Source organism: Carassius auratus, chromosome 42 (genome assembly GCF_003368295.1).
Source record: "Carassius auratus strain Wakin chromosome 42, ASM336829v1, whole genome shotgun sequence".
NCBI lineage: Eukaryota > Metazoa > Chordata > Actinopteri > Cypriniformes > Cyprinidae > Carassius > Carassius auratus.
This window is the reverse complement of record NC_039284.1, coordinates 9,214,033-9,237,926: the sequence shown is the minus strand read 5'-3', so window position 1 is coordinate 9,237,926 and position 23,894 is coordinate 9,214,033. Positions and strand designations below refer to the sequence as shown.

At 36.9% G+C, this 23,894-nt stretch overlaps 1 pseudogene across 1 annotated transcript in view; it reads right to left on the bottom strand.

Annotated features, from left to right (window-relative positions):
• Positions 1-563: 563 nt before the first annotated feature.
• LOC113060293 (DNA (cytosine-5)-methyltransferase 3A-like) overlaps positions 564-23,894 on the bottom strand; it is a 50,931-nt pseudogene continuing 27,600 nt past the window's right edge. Inside the window, exons 2-18 of the transcript XR_003278222.1 lie at positions 23,265-23,717; positions 22,248-22,406; positions 21,935-22,042; positions 21,647-21,803; positions 20,468-20,617; positions 16,150-16,194; positions 15,972-16,051; positions 11,636-11,748; positions 11,355-11,538; positions 9,020-9,104; positions 8,048-8,193; positions 6,417-6,507; positions 4,519-4,667; positions 4,253-4,338; positions 4,098-4,167; positions 3,891-4,009; positions 564-867 (exon numbers count right to left, since the gene is read on the bottom strand). The product of XR_003278222.1 is annotated as a DNA (cytosine-5)-methyltransferase 3A-like (transcript). The remainder of the gene's footprint in view (positions 868-3,890; positions 4,010-4,097; positions 4,168-4,252; positions 4,339-4,518; positions 4,668-6,416; positions 6,508-8,047; positions 8,194-9,019; positions 9,105-11,354; positions 11,539-11,635; positions 11,749-15,971; positions 16,052-16,149; positions 16,195-20,467; positions 20,618-21,646; positions 21,804-21,934; positions 22,043-22,247; positions 22,407-23,264; positions 23,718-23,894) is intronic.

Below are 23,894 nucleotides of genomic sequence, written 5' to 3'. Positions count from 1 at the left end.
CTTGACCTGGATTCTTTTTCTTTTTTTTCTTTTTTTAAGGTTTCAGTCGGTTTTCCTGGCGACGGTACAAAACGTGACCCCCACGATCTTGTTTCGAGTAGTAGCACCACATGAGTTGCAATGTTTTTCACCCCCTTGAAGCACCATATTGTCACCTATTACAGTAGTACCTTTATCACCTTCAGTTGTGTATAGAAACTGTAAACAAAGAGGTATTTGTGATCTGGTGTTTTGGATTGGTTAAGACAGAGCTCCCCTGACACTAAGAGAAACTTAGACTTTTTTTCCCCGCTCTTACCAAGGCTCAGACGCTGGAGGAAAGATGTGCACCATGAGAATTAGATCGCTCGGCGACCCGACAGATGAAAAACTCAAGGAGTCGAAATGCTTGGGCGAACTAAATGCGTTTTGCGTCTCATTGAATTTCTCGTTTCTGCCTTGAATTGTTACATCGTCTCTCAGTGCCTTAAAAGGAGGCCTTGTCTCAAGTATAGCTTGCACACATAAATCAATTAAAATACTGGATAACACTGCTAAAAAGTAAAATTAATAATAATAAAAAAATTAAATAGAATTAAACAGAGTCAATCATTCCAAACCAGAAGAAAAAAAACAACAACAATTTTTCTGATGTCAAACTTGCGGATAACATACGAGAGCTTGGTTTCAAAGCTCTTGGTATAACATCGGTTGCAATTTTTTTTTCATCTGTACTGGATTTGAGTTCAGACGCAGGCGAAATACTCTTTGAGTGGTGCAAACAAGTGACGGATGACCGGGACGCTCCAAGACCTTCCCAGCAGCCTCTGCCTGGCCAGACGACTCATGTTTGACACGTCTGTGTAATGGACAGGGAAGCCGAACACCCTAATAAGAGGTGAAATGGGCAGAAATTTAGCTCAAATATATTCACTCTTGTAATATAAATAGACAGATTTATTGCCATTTTTGTTTTATAGATACAGAATATCATACAGGATGAATTTAAGGACATTAAATTCATTCGAAAGTGATAGCAAATATATACATATATATATATATATATATATATATATACATATATATATGTATATATATATATTAGGGCTGGTAATTTAATGCGTTAATTAGATTAATTAATTATGGAGAAAAATAACGCATTTAACGTCACATAGTTTAGAAATATCACACGAGTGCGAATGTGATACTCATTTTTTACAACAGTTCATTATGTAGTTAATATTGTGTTATTTTAGACACAATGTTGTCTGTTTTGCTCAATTTTGCCAACCACAAGATAACTTGAACCATTGGCCATACTGGTGTTGTCTCTGAAGTGGCGCTGCACCGACCGATCGTATGACATCAAAGTACCGCGAGAGTGATCAAAAGCACAAGAGTCGTCTGCTCTCTAAGCTCTTGCGGTTCTTAGATGTCACACACCAATCGGTCTGATGATGATGACTCGTTTCAATTCGAACAAACCTCAATGAACCATTCTTAAAGAACCATTTACTTCACTCCTGAATTAATCAGCCAATTGAACGAATCAAACGAACTGCATAAATGACTCGATGACTTAATCATTAAGACATTTACCACGACCTACTGCCAGTTTTAGTTTATTATGTAGAGTATCATTTCATTAAAGAAATTATTTCATATTTTCATAGTAATAATAATAAGAATTATAAGAAAATAAATTATTAAAGTTATAGTTCACCCAACCAAAAATTACAATTATGTCATCATTTACTCACATGGCCCAAAAGAGTAGGCTATATGTAATAATATATATGTTTTACCAAACAAAATATTTCTTGCTGAACCTCCTTTTTTAATCTCTGTTTGATGCTTTGCATGACAATGACTTTAAATTATCTTTTCAGAGTAATTTCTCCAAATTTGTTGAGCAATTAATTAGATTAATTAATCACAACATCATGTAATTAATTAGATTAAAAATTGTAATCGCTTACCAGCCCTGATATATATATATATATATATATATATATATATATATATATATATATATATATATATATATATATATATATATATATATATATATATATATATATATATATATATATTTGCTATCACTTTCGATATATTTCAGATAAATGCTATTCTTTTATTCATCAAAGAATCTTGGGAAATAATATCACAGTTTACACAAATATAATTTATATAATATAATATACAATATAAACTGATAGTGGTTAACCACTAAAAACTGGAAACTGGGCCAAACATTTTTATAACCCATATTGTGCTCAGGGACATAAAACAAAGTGTTGTCCAACTAAAAGCCCTTTTGCTGCTTGAAAGAGTGTGTGCCTTTCTGATGTAAACAAGCACACATGAGAAGCACATGGAGGAACACGTGAGGGACTCGCTGAATGAAAGCACATTCACTCTCTGACAGCAGATGGAGCTAATCTGCAGAAAATGTCCTTACACTGGAAACCCCAAAAATAAAGCAGCTGGACTACTTTCTGAAACATATTTAGGTTATTTTCATCTGGACGTACCATGGATGTAGTTTGAAAAGGTTTAGATTTTTTACTGTTAATTCACACTTTACATCAGGGCTTCATTTTAAACATTAGGTAATTCATTAGTTAACATAAACAGCCAATGACAAATTCTTCTGAACATTCATTCATCTTAGGTTTTCCAATATTTAATAACACGTTGTTAAAATGTTGCAACTGTATTATTTAATGAGCTAACATGAACTTATTTTTTTTTACAAAGAGTAATAACTTCGGTAGCAAATGTAGCTATGGTGAATGTTAATCGTTAACTAATGAGATTATAAAGTGATACCTATGGGTCTTACTATATTTTGAGCACTTTTTAAAACTAAATTTCAATACCGTGATAATACCGTTTACCGTGATAAAAGCATGAGCATTTAATCGCAACAGGAAAATTGGATAACCCTATAATAATGTCAAGTGGGTGATGACAAGTGGTCAGCGCTACATGCTGGTGTAGATGGGGTACAAAACATTTTGTATTCCAATCATTTAAACCCCATTTAAAGGTCAGACACGTGGCTACATTGCATGTGTTGTATAATTGCTGATCTGTACTGATATCTGTACTGATATCACCTCTCAACCATATACTGTAATAAAACAAGGGTTTTATACTTCACTGCTTATATGTGGCTTTAAAAGAAAATGCTTTCTGTCAGAAAAATTGGGAAAAGTTTGTATATATACATATATATGTGTGTGTGTGTGTGTGTGTGTGTGTGGTGTTGTTTTGTATCATTAGGATATTATTGCATTTTTTATTAATATTTGAATTAGTTTTTATTTTTATATTTTTTTTTTTTCATTTTTTTTTTCATTAAAATGTTGATATTTTTATTGTGTGTTTTGGTCATTTTATTGTTTTTATTTTATTTGAACAAAACTGTTTTTATCTATTTTAATTATAAGTTCAGTTTTAGTTATTTTAGTACATCAAATTCAAGTAAATGAAGCAACGTGTCGACTAGCTTTTTCTGTCTTGACTGACTACTTGTGGTTGAATCTCCAAAAAGGATTGTAATACCAGTCATAAATACAAATATAATCAAGACTGGTTCAAATATACCAAAAAAGGAAGAAAATTGCTTTTGTCAGGCCATTTCAAGCCATATAAATGCTTCTGTCAATGTCTCTCAATGGATTACATAAGACATGTTTCATTATGTAGTCATATTCTGATCTACTGCATAAGATATGATTTTAGTCAGCCAGTAGATGACTGCTGATTCAATCAATATGAGATAAAACTCACTGTTCACTGCAGCAGGTCCTCAAGATCTCTCTGTTGAACAAATGTCAGTGTGACATTTTACATTTACATTTGGGCTTACAGCTTAGAAGTTTTTAAAAGGCATTTCATCATACCTCTCCATCTCAGTGCACCACAGGATGTCCTCTTTGTCATTCATGAAGACAGGGAAGTGCTGGTCTTTGCCTTGCTTTATAGAATTAGACCGAGTGGTGATGGTCCGCACTTTATCAAACTGTAAAAAATGCGAAAAACAACTGCTATTTGTGTTGCTTTACAAAGCTTTACCCAGAAATCGATCGAGGGGTTGGTTTAAGAAGCACCTTAGCTGTCCTGCCATGCTCCAAACAGTCTTGAAGGTCCAGTTTATCATTGCACATGGCAGCCAAAGGTCTGAGAGGAGAAGGAGATATGGCGTTAAAACGATAAAGTGAGAGATTAAATAAAGATATGAATGAAGAGTCCACGTCTAACTAACCTGTTCATGCCAGGCAGGTTACCCCAAAAGTAGCGAGCTCTGTGGGCAGCAGACACCTCCTTGGCATCAATCATCACTGGGTTGCACTGTGATACATAAACCAATAAATCTTTATCATAAAAATGTGTGATGTTGACCCTAGCAAGCATATGAAGGGTTAATTTGTTTCTACCCAGAAGGTCATTTCACCACTAGGTGGCAGCAAAACCCACTGGTTTATATTAAAGGCCCACTGACAGGTGGCGTTTAAATGGTCAGTCGCACACCTCTAAAAAGCGAGAGATGTCCCTCTTGTCGCTGACGCCCATGGCCACCACATTCTCAAAGAGCCAGAAGAACGGCCTGTGATCTCCCTCTTTAGGTCGGGCCTCGTGTAACAGCCGGTAAAACTCGAAGAAGAGTCGACCTGTGCCCTCTGAGAGACAAAAAAACAAGATTGAAAAACATTACGGAGACTCAATATGACAATCATCATGAAAACGGACAAATGTGTAAGCTGTGTTATGAATGTATACACTATCGTTCAAAAGTTTGAGGGGTGGTAATAAAGGCTATTTATTTGATAAATATGGTCAATTGACAGTAATATTGTCAAATTACATAACATATTATTATTTAAAGTAATTGTTTCCTGTTCGAATATATATTAACATGTAATCTATTCCTGTGATGACAAAACTGACTTTTCAGCAGCCAGTACTTCAGAAATCATTCTAATATGCTGATTTGATACTAAAGAAACAACTCAGTCTTATTATTATCAATGTTGATAACGGTTGTGATGCTTATTGTTTTTATTTGAAATATGATAAAAAATGTTAAGGAGTCTCGGTGATGGAAAAAAAGAACAGCATTTCTTTTATAGAAATATTCCGTTACATTATAAAAGTTGATATTATGACTTTAGATCAATTTAATATGTCCTTCCTGAATTTGTAAAACATTTTAATTTCTTAAAAAAGAAAAAAAAAATATATAAAAAAATCGTACAGACCCCAAACTTTTGAACGTTTTTTGAAAGTATAAACTCTAATCCTTATATGGCTTGTTTCCACTGAGCGGTACGGTTCGGTACAGTACAGTATGGTACGCAATTATTTCCATTTCAACTGTCAGAAGTTGTGAATGGTACCAAAATAGTGTACCGTACGTACCACTTTTTTGGTACCCTTCCGTTGGGGTCCCTAGCACAGCAACGGGTACCAAAAGGGTGGAGCTAAACTCACAGCAGAACTTTGATTGGTTGAACAGAATCATCACTTTAATGTGATACAAGGGGATAAATCTTCTCCTTCACCAAAGAGTACAGAAGACCTCACTCGTTCTGCTCCGCTGTGAGTGTTCGGCTTATTAACTTCAAAGCGCGCAAACACAAACAAACATAACTGTGTATTTTAGAATTGTATATTTTCACACAGACAATAGCCTTTCTCAATTTGCATTCTTGTCTGTTCTTGTGGACTTGTGAAACGTCATCACCCAAAAACCCCTGTCATTTTCTAAATATTATTGTTATTGTGTCATGAAATGTAGTTGTATTTAAATGTAATTTTTTAAATGCAAATCTGCAGTTTATTTATAAAGATGGCGCCCATTTGAAGATTTGCTATGCTGTTTTCAGAGCTCCAGGTGATCACCGTGCACTCATGTATCCGCCGAGAGCAGCCTTAGCTCGGGCTAGTTCTTCTCTTGATGTCTCTGTAGTGATTAAACATGAGATACAGTTTGTTTTGGGTTGGCTATATTTAACAGGCATTCGTGGTCTCATATTACTTGTTGCTGATCATATCATTTTAGTTGAGCACAAAGTTATGTTTAACTTTATATATTTAATTTGAACTTTACTGTTGTACATTGCTGACTTGGCAGTTTGCTTGTGTCTTTATTTGCTCTTATATAAGCCTCTTGTACTTTATACTTATACTTTTATAATGGCTATTATTGTTCATTAAAACTTAAATTTAACAGTTGTGCTTATTGTCATTGTTCATCGTCGATCGCTAATTTCCGTCACACACAATGCCTACCAAGCCTGATCAGGGTTACCCGTACCGAATCTTGCTGTACTGAACTGTACTGTACCGTACCCCTCAGTGGAAACGAGCCAATAGTCACATACTATTGAAAAGACTAAGGCTAGACACACAGCTGAATAAACTCCTACCGAAGAGACCTTTTCTTGCTGGATTCACTATGGACAAGTCATTGCATGGGCTTCCACCGATGACGAGATCAAAAGGACCCCATTCCTGGATCTGTGGATCAATCACATTAGACAAAGATTAGAAAAAGAGAAAAAAACTACAGAAAGATTGATCAATATGAAGTGTTGTGGGCGTAGTCAAGTATGGACCTATATACAGGGGTGCACATAAGTGTTCCTCAGGTCCGCATGCGCAACCAAAATAAAAAATTATATAAAATATGATATATAAATATCGTTATATAAATATCGTTAAATAAATATGTTCTGACAGCACATTTGCGTACCGAGCTGGTTGAAAGATGTTGATACACAATTACCATTTTAGATCAAAAACTATACTATATAAGTTTTATTTTCAACCTGAAAACATAAATCTAGGCTATGCCACAATACAAAACTGTGACATTCATTCACTGACGCTCTTTAATCGGCAGTAGCGCTAAATCCAGAAGCGCGTTTACTTACTTGCTGGCGACCCGCCAAAATAAAAGCCTGCTTTTATTTATTTATTTTTAGACTCTTTTATCCAAAGCAACTTGAAATTGGGGATTACATAAAGCGATTCTTCTTAAAGAAGCAAACAAAGAAAGTAGTAGTAAATATTAGCATTTTATTTTTAAGTTTACAATAAAGTGAATGTATTTGTATTTAATACTAGGACAGCCTTTTATTTTAAAAATATTATCACACACACTATTATTTAGTTTATTTACTTTTTTTTTTACTAAATAAATAAAGTGCAATAATATCATACCTATTATTAATTCATTTTTTATAGTTATATTTAATGGGTCACGCTATATGCAGTGTGAGGACCAAACCAAATCTCAATGTTCTCTTATGAGAACCAGGCTGAAAAAACTATGTGCACCCCACCTATATCCTCCTGACTATAAGAAAAAGTTTTGAGAATGAAGTTTTTATTTATTTATTCATCACATTGTTTAAAGCATAAGAAAAAAATTTAAAAATAACATTTTTGAAAAATGATATGTTGTTTATTTCAAATGCTACGGCCTCTATAAAGGACACAATGACTTACAAAGACATGAAAAGGCAAAAACAGTGGAATTTTTGTAAATCACCAATCAATTATTATTTGTTATGAAATATATAACAGAATGATTTCAAAGACCATCCTGCTTTATGCAATATGTGTGTAAAATGGCCATAAATGGGTTTCCCCAATATATATTAAATGTTTCGATACACTGTATCTAATTTGCATATTAATGTTTTCGTGGCGACATGTAAAGAAGTGTAAAAATGGCAGTAATAATTGGCAAGATTTTCATAATAATAGCTAATATTCCACAGGAATACTGATATATCATTTCTTTCCCTATTCACTTGCTCTGTGCGTCCTGGTGTCCTCTACAGGGGTCATGTATGAAATCGTTGTCCTGCTTCATAACAAAAAGTCATATTTTGATTCGAAACCCCATAACATTTTCCTGAGATGTTGTTTTGTGACAAACAATTTGAAAATGTATCAGATACAATTGATCATTACAATATATTATCATATTATCATAAGGGTTTTATTTTCATAACTTCACCAGTAAGTGAAGGTGAAGGATGATGCTTACGTTTCTCCGGGAGACGTTTCTAACATCACCCACGTACATGATGCGGCCCTGGTGCCGAACGAGACCCACAGTGATGGAGTCCTCGCACACTTCTGAGGCCACGTAACGCTCCACCTGGATACCCAGCTCCTTCAGAACCAGCAGCCCTGGCAGAATCACAAACACCATCACAATCTACAACTAACTTGTTTTTGTGTGTGTGTGTGCTAATTAGTGGACAGTTTCATTGTAGCATGCAAGAGTGATTAGTCCCATGGCATTTACGGCTCATGTGATTGGCTCAAAACAACCCGGCTGCAGAACTGAGGCCCATGAACAAGGATGGCATATTTCAAATCCCATTCTTCGAGGTGGTCATGAATGAAGACGGATGCTTTTCTTCAGTTATAATAGACGTCCTTGCTTTGAACATGCTTATGGTGCGCAAAAATCACGCTTGGTTTAGAAGCTCGTTCATGTTAGCAAAAAGTCAACGTAGTTTTCCTCGCCAAGAATGTTCACTGACACTTTCAACCCGACAATCAACTTGAAGCCATTGCGAAATCTGCATGAGGAAGTCTCTTGCCCTAATGCGAAATTCCCCATTGTGTAAATTCCTATTAAAATGACTGGAATTCAAATGTGACCGCAACTCAGCATCTATTTTTGTTGGATTTAAAATGATATTACAGGGAAAGCTTCACAGAGTATTTAATGATCAGATAAATCATTCTCTTGTCCCGTAAATATGCATACGCCACATAATAATTAGGCTTTAATGACCAACATGGACCATCTAGAGGGTCGAAACCGTGCTTGAAGTTAATCCTCATAGTAAAATCACACATTAGTGCGTGAGCAGTACAGCAGTATCGACGGGCGGCCAGTATAAAAGTTAAGCTAAGTGCACTTTAAAAGCCGGGATGAGTGTAATGTGATCAGCACTATTTTCTGCTGAGAGGATGAAAGGAAGGGCGGACATTCTTCACTAACCTGTTGCGATCCCATCAAAAAGTGACAGCACACGAATGGGTTTCCTCTTCTCTGCCAAAACCGGAGGGTAGAGCTTTGGTGGTGCCTGAAAGAGAAGAAAGAAGACCGAGTGAAGAAGGGAGGAGGACAAGAGATGGACAAGACAGACTGAGAGAGAGAGAGGCCTTTAAAGCATACTGCTCTGGTAATGAAAGAGCACCTTTCTGTACATACTAACAAAGAGGCCTTTACGTTAAAACATTCCAGTAACAAGGAATTATTGTTAAGCGCTTGTACGATAAACGCAGTATCCCCGACTAGTTTCATTAACCGTTTTCTTGTGATTAAATGTGGCTGCTTATCCGTGGTCTTTGTTAAAAGTCTTAGTGTTCAATAACGCTAACAATAGCAAACGCTCACTTAACCTGTACTGTAATCCATTTAAAGAGTGGAGTGTGTAAGCTAAAACTCCACGATGTTAAGATGTGTACTCAACACACAAAGCACTGAGACTGTAATACTCTCTGGCTGCTCTTCAGCACGCTGGCCGTTAGCCAAGCTGCTCTTTCACATGGTCTGGGAGTCATATAATTACATAATAAAACTCTCTAAACCCTTTCTCTGGGTTTGTAATCTTTAGACATATTGCAGTGCTTCGAAATGATTTCACAACGTGATTCCAAAATGATCTCTACTGGTTTCCACACCTTTCCTCACCAATCATTTCTGATTACTGGATAGGGCTTTTTGAAAATCATTTTATAGAGACTTAACTTTAAAAGAGTCATTTACAGCCAATGTCATATCTAGAGCTGAATATAAATAGAAGAGTTTATATTCACTACAGGTATTTCCATGACTTTTCCAGGCCTGGCAATCACAAATCGAAAATGGCCTGATATTGGCAGAAGTCTTGACTACTGTTCACTCAGACAAGCTTCAGAACGTCCCACAGGAAGGAAGAGAAGATTTGAAATGTGTAGGCTATGTACTTAAGTGGTAAAAATGTAATAAACACTACTGATTTGTTAAATACATACTGCTATTTGGCAAGAATGCATTGTTTTCATGCATTGTTTTCAACACTGATAATAATAAGAAATGTTTCCTGAACACCAAATCAACATTTTAGAATAATTTCTGAAGGGTCACATGAAACTGAAGACTGGAGTGATGACTGTTGAAAATTCAGATTTGCCTTCACAGGAATAAATTACACTTGAAAATATATGAAAACAGTAGAGTTATTTTAAAATGTAATACAATTTCACAATGTTGCTGTTTTAACTATATTTGATCAAATAAATGCAGAGACTTCTTTCAAAACATAGAATTAATTGTATTATTTTATTATTTATCTGAATGGTAATGTATAGTAGTCTTAAGGCCCGTTCACACCAAGCATGATAACTATAACGATAATGATAAAAATATAGTTCTAAAAATTGTTCTCAATATTAAAGAATAGCAGAGCCCACACTACAACTACCGTATTTTTCGGACTATAAGTCGCACCTGAGTATAAGTCGCATCAGTGCAAAAATACATCATGATGAGGAAAAATATATATATAAGTCGCACTGGACTATAAGTCGCATTTATTTAGAACCAAGAGTAAACATTACCGTCTACAGCCACAAGAGGGCGCTCTATGTCTTCAGTGTAGACTACAGGAGAACTGAGCAGCATAGAGCGCCCTCTCGCGGCTGTAGATGGTAATGTTTTCTCTTGGTTAATTTATCTCGGTTCATGTCAAATTAATTTTGATAAATAAGTCGTACCTGACTATAAGTCGCAGGACCAGCCAAACTATGAAAAAAAGTGCAATTTATAGTCCGGAAAATACGGTATAACAATAAAGGCATAGAGAAACGGTATCATTTGAATCATTTTCAGAATGATTTTTTTCCATCTGATGAACGATATAAACATTGACATCCAATCAGAATCCATCCTGCTGTAACGAGCTCGAGGATTTAAAGCGGCACACACACGTGCGCTCAGAATAAACAGACGATATCGTTCACTGGTGTGGACTCTAAAATCGTTATCTTTATAGTTATCTTTATAGTTATCATTCTTGGTGTTAACGGGGCTTTACACTGACTAAAATCAAGTGTGACTTTTTTTTGTCTGCAATTTGAGCACAAGAAACAACATTTATGAGACAGTTGTTGTCAAATTTCATTGTTGATTTCAAATATGTAATTTAATCGTAGGTTTTGGAGAGTTTACTGTTTACCCATTCAAAGAGATGCAGGAGCTGGAGCTGTACTTGCATGACTGAAATAGCTGCCCGAGTGGCGTTTCAAAGATGGTAAATGACTTGCTTTAAAGGGACTCTGACGCTACTTACAAAATCCTGGTCATGATTGTTGCCAAAGAAGCGCTGCAGTCTACAAGGCCAATCCATCCGGCGCTCCAGCAGACCGCACTGATGCTTTGTCCCACACATATAGCAGTTCCACGGGTCTTCTTTAATAGCTGCCTGCGCCGCGCCGGGGCCCACCAACAGATCCACACATTCCACACAGAAACACCTGAAGGGCACCAAAGATAGAGTGGAGGAGTCAATGCAGGACTGAAGTAGAAAATGGAAATATTACATCATAACTCACTGCCGACCGCCTGTCTTACCTGCAACAGTTACTGTTTCCACACATGAGCACTTCCCTCCCTCCACAGCAGATTGTACAATAGGACTGGTAGCCATCGTCATCGTACTGATACGCACATTCTAGGAAGCAGTTCTATAAAAGGACAAACATATCAAATATTAATTTGCTTTGTATCGAGGAACACTGGGCATATGTGGTTGCCAAATGTAATATATTTGGCATTACAAAAGCGTTCAAGAACAGAGGAGAAAGATTTGTGGTAATTAAATGTTTTATTTTGATTGCATTTCATTTGTTTAAAACAGAAATTTATACAATATACATATTAGCTAGTAGGGCAAGGTCGATAAATGAATATTTAATCTCAGTTAACTTCATAATTTAATGCTATAGATAGAGAAGGCGGATGACCCCATGAGTGGGCTGTTTCAATTTAAAAAAATGTCCCAAAATGCCTTTAAACAAAAAGGGAGAAGTTCCTAATGCACTTCAAACACTTCAAAGGTTACTAAGAAAAGATTAGAGGAAATGAAAACTGAAAACAAGTTGCTAAATTCTCAAGTCAGTGACTATGTCATATCATTAAGAGATTGTAAGGCTGAAGAGATCATCTTGAAGGAACAGATTTAAAGAAAGAAATTATAAAGACATTTCAAATTCTGAAACATTTTGATGTTTGTATGAAGTAACAATTACACTGTTGGAACATGCCCAATCCATTTCTGAATGCTACGAAAAGAACTGCAAGGAAGACTTTAGTCTTCAACATAATTCCTTAGATGATTCTGTCAGGTACCCAACAGCACCAGTGCGAACAAAAAGACTGGAAATGGAAATAGAAATGAGACGGTTCTTGAACAAAGAACTGAAAATGGCCAAGCTGCTAGACAGCTGTTTTTCTTAGTACCCTGTAGAGCTCTTGTCGAAACTGGAGACTGCTTGTTTGTAGTGGATGTTTATAGTGTATCAGACACAGATGCTTTTAGATTCCTTACAATCTGGATTCCTTGTGCATTTACTAGTGCCCTCTCACAGGAAGTCTGTGACAAAAGAGCAGACAGCAGACTTAAGAGTTGTTGGGGCTGATTTGGTTAACTTGAGAAAGATAACTAAGGTGACAATGCAAACTGGAGAACATCCTATGGCAATTGCGTCCAGGTTGTGGGAAATGTTTAGCTCTTACAGTGGTATGCAAAATGCAACTAAACAAAACCTAAACAAAATAGTTCACACATGCAAGAAGCCATTGGTTTGCATGTGAATGTAAACAAACCACACAAGCAAATCATTTCCAAAATATTTCACTGCAAAAATTCAAATGAAAGCTGCAGAATCTTGACATCCAGTTGCTGTCTTTGGCAGGAGAGAATGTTCTAGATTATCAAATGGTTTCCATCATAGACAAAGGTGATTTGCAAGAGTAAATTCTGAAGGTGTTACTCTTTGTTATGCATGTGGAAAAGCTGGTCACATTGCTAGACATTGTCAAGACAATGAGAGATCCATCAAAGCTTTGTCTGTCATGCATGTGGAAAGGATACATATAGCAAGGCATTGTTTGGAGAGAAGTAGGAACGATCATGAAGTTGTTTGTTTTGAATGTGGAAAGATGGGACACAAGGTGAGACAGTGTACATTTTTACACAAAAGAAAGATATGATATATAATATAGGCTATTGTGATTTGCTAAAGAAGGTAGGCAGTTCAGAAACCAAGTTGGCACTGTTCAAAGGAAATAAGGAAGAAGCCAATCACACCTTGCCAGAGACAGCACTGCATGATAACAGGACTGTATTTCAGTCACAAGCAGATGCTGATATGAATGCAATGACATGTTTGTTTGAAATGTGTAACCTCCTGGAGAAAGATGATCTGGTCGTTTGAAGGGCAAGAAACAAGAAGGCCTGCAGAACCAGTGAATCCAAGGGATTCTCTCAAGAAAAAGAATAGAGTGATCATCAGAAAAAAAAAAAAATCAGAGCTTTCCAGTCCTGCAAGATCTATATCTCCAGGCCTAAAAGACCTAGAAACCCTGAGACCACAATGGGATGGATGGCCCTGATGGAATGGCACGGACTGCAACAACACCAGCGACTACTTCTTCTAGAAGGACTTTTTCAAATTTAAAAGAATGAACAATAGAAAATAGAAACAATGAGAGATCAAAACATTTCAGAGATTATGGACAGCAGCGTTTCCACCAAGATGGAAAACAAGTGCACACGTGTGGATAAAGGATGTCCACAATAAGAATATGCACAATGCAAGTGACAAAATGAAAACATACACACACACACATACATACACTTTATGTTGACTATTGATTGATGTTTTTGCTCCTTAGGCTTTTGGCATGTTTGTATGGTAATCATGTGTAGTACATTTAGCTAATTGCTTTTGTTGTTGGGTGATGGGTGAGATTCTCCAGTGGCCAGAGGGGGACAACCTAAGGCTAGACTTGTGCCGGTATTCAGTAATGCGATATATCATGGTAATGAATATGCACAATATTGTTATCATGGGCACTTCTAAATACCGTGAATAAATATATATTACAAATTATTCAGAATTTGGAATACATTTTAAGAATACTGTTCCCATCAACTGGTTAAAATGCACAACACCGCTGTATGCTGCTTGAAAGACTCTGTGCGCTGTGATGTAGACAAGCACGTAAGAGAAGCACAAGGGGAACACGTGAGAAACATGCTGAATCAAAGCACATTCACTCTCTGACAGCAGATGGCGCTAAACTGCAGAAAATGCAGCCATTACACTGGAAACCCCATAAATAAAGCAGCTGCACTACTTTCTAAAACATATTTAAACAATTTTCAATAGCAATTCAAGCTTAAGCTCAAGCTTAAGGTATTCCAATATTTAATAACACGTTGTTAAAATCTAAAGTAGCAACTATGTTATTTAATGAGCTAACATGAACTAAGACTTGTATTTTTTAACCAGGATTAATAACTTCTGTAGCAAATCTAGCTATTTCTCATTGTGAATGTTAATGGTTTACTAATGAGGTCTTATTGTAAAGTGATACCTATGTGTCTTTATAGTTCTTTTGCACTTTAATCTCTGTAACACTTTAACTTTATATATTTTTCTGTATTGCTTTATTTGTATTTAAATGTTTAGTTATTTTTGTTATAAGAAAAATATTATTTACCTTTTATAGACGGTTTCAAAGGCAACAACATAAACAAATGTTACTGCGCATGTGCGCTTTTGTGGACCTAACTTAACTTCCGGTAGACTTCCAAAAAGAATCAATGACAACAGCCAAGTCCCTCTAGAGTAGATATTTTTTGATAACAAACAAAATATGTTGCCAGCAGGAGATGTTTTAAAGCATAGACATAAAGCGCGAGAAATAGAGGTTTCCCCAGTAACAGCTGTAAACAAAGCAGAGCTGGTACGCTCACACGCTGCTATCAGGCATATAACATGCAAGTCTTCCTTCAGAAATACAGCGATATAAAAACACCTGTGCCTCCTTGATATTTAAACATATAAATGTAAGGAATTATTATTAAATGTGCAGTACGTGCTCATGTTTATTCAACGAAGCTTTTTGGAAAATCGATCAGTTTTAAAATCGTGGCGAGTCTCCACAAATAAATAAATGTATGGAAAACATCCCACATCACAAACACCTGAGCCCAACTTCAGTCTACTCATCTCTTTAACTTTAACTGCGTTTGAAGGCACCGCAGCCAGACCCATATACACAACACAGACCGGAGGTTAACTTAGGTCCAGGTGCATGCGCTCGATGAAATCGTCTATACTGTATTATGACCAAAATTTCAATACTGTGATAATACCGTATACTGAGATAAAAGCATCAGCAATTAAGCGGGTGTGGGACAAATTATCTCAGACAATTAGTTGTCAGAACTGCATTAACATATAGATCACAGCTGTTACGACAGGAGCAACTTTGTTGAACCCAAGGTATTACATGTACTTTGTCACTGCTACGCTGCAATAACCATCTTCATGGAGATCTTCAATGTGCTCATCATTTTTTCTTACAGAGGTCTCAAACACAATTCCTGGAGGGCCGGAGCCCTGCAGGGTTTCGATTTAACCCTAATTAAACACACCTGATCCAACTAATCAAGTCCTTCAGGCTTATTTTCTTACTCCACTGTAACAAACAAACTGCATTAACTTACAAACACTATTTCTGTGACTGCTTTATACAATACGCCTGGCAAATGATCATTTACTGTATAAAGTATGTAACATTTGTTTTTTTTATAAGGCACAGACAAAAAAGCATCTGCCGTTTGTCTAAAGGAAGCCCTCGAGGAAGTAGGAAGCAGGAATTTCCTGGCTTTTACCTTACAGCTTTGGCACATTCCTCCGATGAAGAGTGGGTGCTCCAGGGAAACATTAAGGCTGCCACAGGAGATGCAGATGTCTGGAAGTGTTCAAAGTGAGAGAGATTTTAGCAGAGGCTCTAACACGGACCGACAGCCTGTTATGAAACACATCTCAGTCTGTATGTGTAACACATACCTTCAATGTTTCTACATTTCTGACGAACTTCGTATACAAGCCTCTCTGAAAAACAAAAGACAATAAAAACATGAAAAAACTGGACAGCCTCCCATTGTTTCAGACATTTGGCCCATTTTTTTACTTGACATCTCATTGAATGGAAATTCCATTGGTTTACATTTAGATTACTTTGACAATTAAATTATTTAATATTTAAAACAATTTTATGAACTAAAATAATGCTGCTAATTGTTGTGGTACTATATATTAAATATATTTAATGTCAGAAATAAGTGATGATGAACAGCTGAATAATTAAAAATTTTGAGTGCAAAATAAATTTTGCAAGGCTCCAAGCCAATTATTCCAGTTGCCACGATGGCATTTGTTAATCTCAACACATATTAGTTCATCATACTAGTTGAAATTAGTTCAAAAGTGTCACCCGAACAACAATTACAAGGTTTGCTTGACATATGTCTTTGTCCTTTTCTAGATATTTTGAATATCAGTTATCAGAAAACTAATTAGAAATAAGTCAATGGAACTAGCGCGATCAAAAAAACGACCATAATAAAAGAGGCCGTTTGTCTGCATGCTTTGTTAAATATTTCAATCCAAAAGCATCAATGTTTTACTATAATAAGTGATACATTGATCATAATTCATTAATTTATCAGGATTAAAAATTAGTCAGACAGAAATAAAACATTATGAACATAGCCTGCAATTCAGTCGAGTTTGTTTCTGTTTATTTGTAGCCACAGTAGCCTATATATGTCACATTTAGAAATAATAATTATTCCTGTATTTTTATAAAAGCTCCTGAACAAAAAACATTATTATATTTTATGATATAGGCTACGCGGAGCTAAACTCTCGAGATAAATACATAAATAAATACACAGATGTGATAGACAATAAGAAGCTGACGTCTGATTTCAAGTGGTCGCATTTACCATGTTTACTATGGTAATGTTAATGCTTGAGTGCATAGTCTTTTGCATTGCTAATAAATATTTATGCCTTGTATGGTGATTATAATCCACATCGGATCAAGTTATTTCAAACATTCGCTGCTGACTGAAAGTGAGTTTTGAGCTCATTTTTGAGCTTATTTAAAAAAGTTTTTAATGCTAGTGTTATAGCTGTATGCTGTATGAAATGATCCGCGGTGCTGACGCTCTCCAGACGTGGAGAAACTCTGCCTTTGTTCATAACCACTCGTCTAGCCCCAACTGGCCCGCTTTGACCCTAGGTCTTCGTCGGGCCAAAAAAACAAGGAAGAACCGACGAGACACTATCAAGCACCGGAAATGACAGTGGAAATGCGACTGGCTCTGGCACGCACTAGCACGCCCGCTTTTGGCCCAACAGTGGAAACACAGCTATTGATGGTACCAAAGCAGCAACACTGCTGTGGTGATACTACTGAATACACACCAGTTTGGGGTCATAATTAAATTAATTTAAATAAATGTATACTTTTAAAAGTAAAAGTAAAGACATTTATAATGTTAGAAAAGATTTCTATTTTAAAAAATGTAACATTTTTCAAAGAATCCAGAAAAGGTGTTTCACAGTTTCCACAAAAATGAATATGCAGCACATCTGTTTTCAGCATTGAAATCAATAAGAAATGTTTCTTCAGCACTAAATCACATATTAGAATGACATTGAAGAATGGAGTAACATCTGCTTGAAAATTCATTTTACAATAATAATATAGAATAGAATAGTTTTTTTATTGTAATAAAATTTCACATTATTGCTGTTTTTGAACAGTACAAACTGTATACAGTAGTGTACATTATGTATAATAATAATTATATATTTTTTGTAGTGCTGGGCAATGATTTAAAAAAAAATTGTGATCAATCACATTATTGTCTGTGATTAATCGCAATTAATCGCATTGTTATGCACAAAACTAATAATACATTCAAAGTAGTGTATTGTGCACATTTTTTATTTAAAAGTAGGCCTACTGCTATATGAACAAAAGTGTAATAACATTTAGTTTGCAAACACTTTACACAAATAAGGTGCTTTTTACAGCAGTGTTCCTTTATATTTATTGTAGCTTAAATCTCCACTTATAAGATAAATGAAATTAAATTCAACATAAAACAAGTTATTTGTCACTGCCAGGACATTGACGTTTTTATAGAAAATATTTTATACTTTGTTATAGAAAAACAAGTTATGAGTCCAAAGCCTCGATCCTTACATTATAACAGGCATCTTCTGAATAGAGACCTACACAACAGAGGGATCCATCGCAGCAGAGTGTGGCGTGGGACAACATTTGATGGACGGACTCGTGACTCGTGTGTGCGGGATGTGGGAGAATAATTAGGGTGTGCTCACACTAGGCAATCTTAACTGTGCCGGAGCACATTTGACCCCCAAAACCTGGTTCGTTTGTCTAGTGTGATCGCTCCATTAGCTGTCCCTAGATGGGTTGCAAGAGGTGGGCAAAAGTGCGGTTCAGTTATAAATAGATCCAGGGCCGTAGCTGGGGTTAGAAGGGCCCCGGTGCAGGTTGTACCAGTGGGCCCTCTTTGAAATGGTTTAATTTTTACTGTATGTTCATTCTATTTATTTATTTGTGCTATTTACACAATGTTTTTTTGTTTTTTTTTGTTTTTTTAAGTTTGTAGGTGTCCAGGTACAGCAACTATTTAAAATAGCACTGCATAGTCTTCACTGCAAAATAAAATATATAGTCAAACCAAAACGTATTCAGACACCTTCAACATTTCTCACATTATCACAGTTTATTTGTTATAGTTTAGAAATTGGTAATAAAATATGACAAGAACAAAGTCATCTTGATAATGTCGGATAACTTTGATAGAAAGATATGTGATGGAATCAACCAAAACTTCCATCAAACGTCCTGAAGCAGAGCTCCGTGAGACGCGTCTCTCTCGAGCGCACCGAACACAGTGTGTGAGTAGCCTACTCAGTTGAGCTTTCTCCTGTCTTATGTTTGAATGATTTAAACTCTTTTAAATGTTTAAATTGGCAAGGTTTAAAAACACGTGAAAATTATAAGGTTTCGTGACAGTCGCAGCAGTGGCGCGTCAACTGTCCTGAGCGTCTTTTATGCTGGCTTCAGCCAGTCGGTTGAGATCCCCGGCCCCACCTTCAGCCGTGGGCCCCTTTAATCGTCAGAACCTTTCACCCCACTAGCGACGGCCCTGCATAGATCAGTGAGTGTGAGCGCTAACCGCGCCGGGATGCAGATCTTCTGATACGTGCTGCATGATTGCGTGAGTATTTCTGAGCAGCAAAAGTGATAGATGTCTAAAGCAATATATTGTGAGAGGGACATGTGTTAGGTGTCCCAATACGACTCAAAATAATAAACCACAAAGTTAACAAAACGATTCACTCCACTGTTGTGCAAGAGCGCTTCTCTGCTGTCTTCACGAGCTCTCAGAAACTTCTTATTTCCAACTTATAAAATTATGATTACGAGCATGTTGCATTCTTTTCTGTTAAAAATAACAGTGGACAGTGGTTTGTGAATGCTGATGCTTAGACTAAATAATTTGATCAGGAGCATCCCCTCCTGTGACCCAAGATTTGTCTGTATGTGTATTCAGAGCCAGTGAGAAACAGACTTTCATAATTATAAAAAACGGTGTTATCGCGCAATAAAATAATTGTCAGCATTAATCAAGTAATGCGTTAACGCGAAAATAACACATTAACTTGCCCAGCCCAGTTTTTTTGTTATGAGAATTTTATTGCACCACTTTTTAATAGTTTTTTTAATTATTATTATTATTATTATTATTATTATTAAATATTAAGCATGTCTGATAACTAAGGTGAAAAATAAAGCCATTTGTAACTACCAAACTGTTGCAAGTGGAGTGAAGCTCTTGGCTCTACATGTAACCCACAAAGTAGATGGTGCAAGTCTGCTCCAGTCTTCCTCTGTTTGATTGTTTAATAAAGCTCCCTGCTGATTTAACAGCTCGTCTCTTTATTACTACTGTTAGGTTTTCCTGCCCTAAAGCACGGGAAGTAATTTTGAAATCTTTAGCATGCATTATAAAAATAGCAAATGGACAATATGTATTCGAAAGAGCCATTTTAAAGCCATGTTTAAACATGTGCCACAGTTCAATACAAAACGTGTCTCTTAAAACTAGCAGGATTAGACGAGACCCCTGTCATAGATCCAGACACACCCTCTTGTGTTTACTCTGCCGGCTGAGGAGATGAGAGTGCTAATCCTGATTTAGCATGTGTGGGTGTGTGTTTACGAGCGAGAACTCTTTGAACTCGCTGACCTGGTTTGGTGAGAGTGTCCGCTCACCTCGAGTCCGCTCGTCGATGATGTCTTTGACCTTGGGTTTCTCTGTGGCTGTGCTCTTGCGGGGCTTTTTAGCTGGTGGGGGCGTGTAGGCCGCCGCCTCTGGCTCCACCCACATCTCTGGATACACTTCCTTGTAGGGGATACGCTCCTCTGAAAAAGACACAATGGTACGTATAGCTATTCGTCAACGGATTATGCGGTGTGTTTATGTAAACGTCCGGCGGTCAGGGTTGTTTTGATTTAACCAGGAACAGAGATTTATTCCTGGTGGGCTGGCATGTGTGTAGGCTTAATGGATAACATCTATATCTGTACTCTTAAGCCAAAATTCTTAAAAATCTCTGAAACAAGGAACTGTGACCATCAGAAATCTCACCAGATTGCACATATCTGGTTAACAACATACACAAAAATTTAACCTTTCCCTTAGAGTCAGAATCAACTAAAACTATTGTAGCACTGAGAAACCTGAACAACATGGAACAATTGCAGCCAAAAATGAAAAGTGATTAACAAAACATGATATTCTGAAGAATCTGCATGTGTGTATTTTCCTGTATATGTATGATTGTCGTCGTTTTACAGTTCATAGTAATCATGAATGGCACAAAAATGGTTTAATAAACATGGTCCATAAAAATCGTTCGTGATATTCAAAATGTTCTGAAACCATATGAGCTTTGCGGGAAAACCAGACACATCACTGAAAACTTCCCCTCCAGACCTGATTGTTGTGTCATGAAGTTGTGAACAAATCAGTTCGATTTGGAGCCCAACATTCTTTGAGAAGAACTAGAACTAAAATGAACGATTCATTCACTAATCCAGTTCTCAAGTTTAACTCACCTGAATCAGTAATTCAGTCAAAGTGGGTCTTAAGTTAGCAACTCACTCGAGGGGAAGTTATAGTGGCTTTAATTTTATTATGATTCTCACACAAAGCTATATTGTCAATTCAGAAGATCTGGCATATATCACATGAATCATACAGACCACTTTCATTGTGTTTTTATTTTTATTTTTGGAGCTAAACAAATTCAGTCATTATAGATTCTCATTGCAACAGAGTTGCATGGAAATACATAGGTATGTGTTCCACTGAAAAAGCAATATGTGTGTGTAATGTATATCAATATGTATGTAATAATGTATATCAATATGAAACAACAGCAGTCTTACCTTCAGGCGGCTCTAGACCTTTAGGTCCTGTGGGTGGAAATCCTGTCATGGCCCATTCAATCATCTTTTTGATTTGCATGTCTTCAGACTTGGAAGGGTCTGTGTCATCACTCACCGTAACCATGAGGAAGTTTTTGCCTGATCTAGTGCCAGCTACCTGCAAAGCACGGCATTCAAACATTTTCTTTAGAGAGATTTTTGCTGGTCTGAGATATTAATAAGAAATACAACGATAAACTAGAGAAAATCTGATTAGTCTAATCCTCTGTACCACAAACAAATTCCTACCTGTAGCACCTCAAAAATGGCTTTCTTGTACATTGGTTGTTTATTGTAGGTTGGCTGGTGAAAGGCGTTGTGGAAGGAACTTAAAGGCAACAGTTTCTCAACACAGACCTACCAGGGAAAAAATGAAACAAAACATTTCCAACATGCTCCAGGTTACAATGCAACCTTTGTCAACAGCAATGTTGCAAGTAAATGATGACAGAATTTAAATTTTTGGTGAACTATCGCTTTAACGTGCATTGTTTCCTGAACATTGAAATAATCCCCTTAAGAATCAATTTGTTTCACACCTTCTGCTACAATACAAACGTACCACAGAAAACTTGCAGTCACCGAACCACATGACCCATCTAGTTCCTTCAGCCGCCCGACTGCGTCCAGTTATTAACCAGGACACGATCCGTCCAGGCCACCAAGAGAATCCTCGTAACTTTCCCCAGACTAGCTCACCAATGCCGAAACCTCGGCCATCCTGCAATATACAAACAAAGGATGGATGATTTCATTCACATTACATAAATACAATAAAATCGGTACTGACCATAACATAACCTGTGTTTTTGCATTATCTTTAATTATATTTATTTTTACTGTTTTGATTTTCAGCCTGTATGATTACTCTATGGTGATTGCTATAAATGGGCAACCTTTAAACATGACAGTTGAACTGCAGTTGTTGTAGTGAACTGCTGTTCTGGTGTAACTCGGTGGTTTTGAACTTTTTTCAAAAGTGATAAGGGTGAAATGTTTTCCTACATGAATTTTTCAATAAGTTCGAGTTGGTGACGTGGATTCACCAATATGATCAAAAGAAAGCTGCTTGGTTTTGAAGTGTCTTACATGTGAGAGGTTCTTCATCTCTACACAGTGGAAATTTTTTGCACACAAAATTTTCCAGAAACTTTAATGTGAACACACCTTAAGGCAAAGAGCTGTACTACAATAGTTTCAAATTACTTCCAAAAGTCATATTAAACAAACTCTCTAGCAGAAGACAGGCCCCACTGCTTAAACCTAGCTTTCAAATCTGGTTAGCCAGATAATTTCCAGGCTAACATGGCATAATACTGGGATTCCTCTGAGAATTATTGGCCTTTCAGTAAGCAGGTTCCAAAGTCAGTTATTTTGCCTTGATAATGAAACGAAATAAACTCTAAGCAGCCACTGAACAACAGAAAATCCCACATTTATCACAGAACTTATCCGGCTAACCAAATAAGCTACAACTGCAGAACGAACCTCCCAAATCACAAAATATCTACAGCATTGTATACAATATTTCAAAACAATCAACTCCAAACCACCATGATGATGAGGAAGCTACTGGTACCTCGTACTCCAACTCTGTGTCAGTGGACTTGGGTGAGGTCTTGTTTCTGTCCCCTATAGATACGGGCTCTGGGGTGGTGGCAACAGTTGGAGAGGCTGGGTCCGTAGGCTGCTGCTGCTGTTGCTGTTGGAAAGGTGGAGGTTGCTGTTGGGGAGAAGGCTGGGGTTTGAGGTTGGTCTGAGTTTGAGCTTGAGGCTGTGGTGGTTGCTGCTGCGTTGGCAGTGTTGGTGGAGAAAAGAGTAGTGGGACGTTGATTATGGAGCTGTCTTTTTGAGGCTCTGACTCTACCTCGCCATGGTCCTCCCATTGAGTTCATCACAGACACCAGTTTCGCCTTCTTCTCTGCCTGCAACGTAGGGAACAGCGGGACAGGAAGAGAAGGAGGTAAAGCACATGGAACAGCAGTGGCTTTCCTGAGAATAGCACAGTTCAGCGCTTGAGTAATGGTGACAGCTCGGTTTGTTTATAGTACTTTAATCCCACGTGCCAACACAAATATCCCCATCCTTTTGATAAAGAACAAGTGCCTCCTTTTGAGTGTGATAAGTGGCAGAAACCTGTGAAAACAGTACCCTTTTCATTGCAGTGAAAGCTGTGAGCGATTACTTCGTAACAATGAGAGCTCCCCCG